Genomic DNA, 5,000 nt, shown 5'->3' with positions numbered 1-5,000 from the left:
AAGCTCATTCATTGTGTTTTCCAAATTATAAATTATGCTTAATCTATTTTGTCTAAGTATTTCATCTATTTGTGTTAAAATTTCCCACTGTAGAAATTTGTCCATTTAAAAAATTCTGCCAATGTTTGCTTTGTATAATTTGAGAATATGACTTTTCAGGGTATATAAATTAAGGATTTTTATGAAAACATAGACTAATTGTTCCATCCTTTTAGTTCAGCTTTTCTGAGTTACTATGATGTATGTGTATTTCTTATAAAGAACATATAAGTAGATTTTATTTCTAATTTAATGCTATCAGAATCTCAGTCTTTCAAAATAAGTTAAATCAATTTATATCTATTGTGATTACTGAGGCATTTTTGTGTTTTCTTGATTTTCGTGTTGCCAATGCTTTTATCCCCCATTTGTTTTCTAATGTATGATTTTTAAAGTTATATTTCTTTTTCCATTAGCTCGGATATCTTATTGTTGATATTTTGGTAGTTACTTTTAAATTTTAAAATATGTACTTAATAAATTTTGTGTAATTTTTTAAAAGTACACTCCTCAAGATCTGCACAAAAAATTAGGTATTATATCTACGCATCTCTATAGAAACTATTATGATTTTATTATCCAGTGATGGAGTTTTACTGCATTTTTATCCTCTTCCCCAGCCTACAACTTATGTTAGTCAATGTTCAGTCAATGATTATTTAGCTTAACCAATGTGCATACCAACATTTGCTCAGAATTGCTTCTTAAATCTCATTCTTTTCTTTTGAAATCAGGTTTCCAGTTTCCTTCTTACTGAAAATATATTATGGGAAAAACATAAGCAAAGACTGAGAGGATACAATTGTTGTGGTTTATATATTTCCTTCAAATTGGCTTCAGTTAAATGTACATTCTTAAACTTTGTCCCTCAGCCCACACATACACAGTATTGTTTTCCATTCTCCCTCTTGAACAATGTGTTAGCTGGGTAAAGTTTATCTATTAAGAGGGTTCAAAATTTTATCTATCATGGAAAATTATCAACAAAATCACTTTGAATATTGTCTCTCAATGTTCTTTTATTCTCTCCTTCTGAAATTTGAAAAATATTCTTATTTTTTTCTCCTATATGTTGATATCCTTATCACTTTGAAATGCATTCTATTTAACATCTCAGTGATTCTTTTCCTAGAATACCTTTGCTCGCTGAGTGATAGACATATTTCCACACAGCAAGTGTGTATTTTATGCTCCCTATGGTTATTTTTCTATTTTGGGACAAATTTTACATTAATTGGTGGGCTTGAAGACTCATGATTCACTTGGATGGTATAAATTGGACTCCATGTCTAGTGAGGTAGAGACTTGGGATTTTTGTTTCTCACAAATGATGTTTTCTTTTCTCAACTAAAGTAGAGAAATGAGATTACTTGTAACCTCCCATAGGTCTGTAGATAAATTTACTATTACTATTTTCTTTTTTCTGAGAAGCAGCTCTTTTATGGACTTAGCATTATGGAAGAGAGAGTTCTCAGTTTATCATACCATCAATTTTCCTTCTTTCTTTTGAGACCATCTTTTTATTATATTATGTTAATTATGTGAGTTACATTTATATTTAATACTGATATTATATTATTCATATCATATTTTATTTTTTAAGAGTTAGAAAATAAAGTTGAGGGCAGCTTCTGGAAGTTAGATCAAACAGAAAAAAATCCATAAAAAGAAATAAAAGACAATAAAAGTCAGTAGTCACTGAGGCGCTCCAATATAATTTTATTTTATATTGTATCACTTTCATCTCACATTTCTATTTGTTTTGGCGAGAGCAGAATTCATGCTGGCTTAATAGCACATGAAAAGAAACAAAAGTCACTATCCTCTTCTAATTCCATCAATAATGTTTTGTTTACAGTACTATAAAGGCAATATTAAATTAATATATTTACAACACCCTGGCTTGTTTGCTACTTATGTAATTTTTTTCTAAATTTCAATATTCAGTTGTGACCAATTTGAATATTCATAACTGGTATTTCTCACTTAGTAAAAATTATGTATGTTTCAATAAGAGAAAATTCAGGAAAATAAAGCATAATTATCCTTATAATTAAGCTTTTAAATGGCTTTAAAGCATAAAATTATTTTGCCTTGGGAAGAATTTAACATATTAAAATATAAAAAACATTGACTTCTATAGCAGGTAATTTACTTAACATAGGAAATATACTTTTCTCAATTTCTAGAAAAGTACTACGAATATGCGCCTCAGGTTCTTCAGAGGCTGGGAGATGAGGGGAACTCTCCAGTGCCCTTTGGGACTCTACATTTACTGGTGATAGAACTAAAACAATTTCTTTTCATGATGTCCATGGCTGATGGTGCATCAGTAACAAGCACTCTACTTTAATAAAAAGCTTGCTTTCCACTCAGGAAGATGATAGATACATTGTTGGGGAAATTTGCTCACTGGAAATCTCAGAGGCTTTGAGTCATAGTGATCTATTATCTCAGCTTCCTGATTCCTAGATGTGTGAACTAAGCAGACAGCATTCTCCTTGAACTTTAGATTCCCCATTTAAATATAGAGTGCAATAATCCTCATCCTGTAGTTCTACTGCTTTTCCTGGAGTATGGGGTTAGGTGCGATTATTATTATAATCATGAATGACACACAAAAGACCTTCAAATATCTATTTGTTTTAGCTGGATCTTTTCCCCAGATGAAGTTTGAAATTGGGGGGACGGTGGAGGTCACCTCTGACAATCTCATGCCTACTATATCATTCCTTTCATAAAACTCCCAACAGCTGGCCATCCAGCCTTGTAGCTGCCTGCGCATGTTCAGCTATGTGATACTCCCTATTTTCATGGTGCCATATTTTACATTAATAGTGGAAAATATTTAAAATGCATGTATGTTATTAAAATGTGTTCCCCTCCAAATCCTAGCAAAACTTTCCCAGCGTTGTCTCTTAGAAAGACAATTCTTAACATTTTGAGTCTTCGTCTTCTGATAAGTATACAAACCTGGGAGATCTCATCTCCTCTCAATTCTCCTACCCAACCAAAAATGCTGAAATGCCCTGGGCAAATACCTCATCATCTTCCTTAAGAATCACAATCAGAAATCAACTTGTCAAACTACCATCTTCCTCTTTGATATTATGGTACCACACTAGTTAAGAATGCCTTCTCTAAACCCATACATATTTAATGTTTGACTATTCCACAAGTAAAAGAAGGAAATTGTTTATCAAGGGCCCACTGTATACCAGATGTTGTACTAAGAGTTCTACCCACTAGATCAGAAATCAAAGGGGGTTATTGAGCTTGAGTCCTTTGTAATAAAATGTTGTAAAATTCTATGATTTCATTCATGTTATCTCTGATTACATGTTATTTTAGAATTAAATGTACTGATAAATCTTACTGTATTTGTAGTTAACCAAAAATTCCAATTTCCCTGCCCCCACACCAAATTGCTATTCTTAAAGGGACTCTGTTCTTTTATGGTGCAATTTGTTTTTTTTTAATCTAAATACAGTAATCCATGTGTATAGCTATAACAATCTGTATCGTTTTGCTCTATTTTTCTTTCTGAGATATATAAAATCTCAATTCTTTCTTATCGCATTAGCCATGGTTTCTAACCTTTAATCATTTTATGTTTTGATTAGCATGGGATTTCTCTCTAAGTTCAAGCTGCTGATTAAAATGCTACCTGGAACATTATCAAAGCACTTTTCTTTTCAACATACTACTGGAAAAAACCATTCTGTGCTAACTTTGGTCGTCAGTGCTAGGATACCTTTTTGTCATCTACATATATTCCTAACTTTCATGTGACTAAGACACTTTTATTTTCCCTAATGTTCTCTGATATAAAAGGTCCTCTCGAATGTCTTTGTGAAATCAAGATGCGTTATGTCAATGGTCTTGTTTTAATTTACCAATTTAACAATTCTATCAAAAATAGAAATGATCTCAATTTAGAATGACTTATTCTTAGTGACCTCATACTAACTGTTAAGAAGCTCTGCTTTCCTTTCTCTCCTGTATGTTCATAAACATTTTATGTATTAACATTATTATTAAGAAAATCATGTTTGAGTGCTAATTATATTCTAAGCAATATCTTAGTATTAAGTCTTTTTTTGTCTTATAAACAACCTCATTAGGTAGAAACTATGATTACATTCATTTTGGGCATGAGATAAACAAAGTTTAGGAAGCGTAGTAAATTTTCACAGGGACATAACCATGAAATTATGAAGCCAGAGATCAAATCCACATCTGTCTAACCATAGAGTCCCATACCTTAGCTCCATGCTATAGATATTTCCATGGTTTTCCTTGGAATCAACATCCAATTTGTTAGCTCAAAATACACTTTTATCCACTTTAAAATATCATGGCAACCAGTTATTCTCCTTGTATTTCATGAAATTTATTAACAATGAAATTTTGATCCTGCCTATTAGAAACCCTTTGCAGTCTGGCATGTGATTTACCCGATTATAGCAATTTAAACATATTTAGTAGTGAGGTTACTTTTACTCCATCTTGACTTACCTGGAGTTTCAGTAATCTGTTAATATAGTAAATATGAATCATGGACACTATTACTGGTAAAGAAAATGACTATAAAAAAGGAGAATTTGAGATATTGTGTTCTGCTTTTCCACTATCATTATTAACATAAAAATATTATCTCCACACCAAGAAATCTTTCGTTTCCCTTTTACGCTTCTTATTAGATATTTGAGAATGTACTTTCTTTGTCCTTAGTGCTTTCAATAAGTGTGGCACATTTGGGGCTTCAATCTTCTTTATACAATTTTATATATTCATTCAACTTTTTAACAATCTTCTTTAAGCAATCCAATTTTTTTAATAAAAAGTAGATTTCTGGGTGTACATAAAGAGATTTTTTTAGATAAATAATTTTTGGACCATATCTAGCATTTATAGTGCTTTTGTATGATTTAAAATAGAAAAACACACCCTCTGGGTAG

The sequence above is a fragment of the Equus caballus genome, chromosome 27 (assembly GCF_041296265.1).
Source record: "Equus caballus isolate H_3958 breed thoroughbred chromosome 27, TB-T2T, whole genome shotgun sequence".
Classification (NCBI taxonomy): domain Eukaryota; kingdom Metazoa; phylum Chordata; class Mammalia; order Perissodactyla; family Equidae; genus Equus; species Equus caballus.
The sequence above is the reverse complement of the archived record's forward strand: the minus strand, read 5'-3'. Positions refer to the sequence as shown.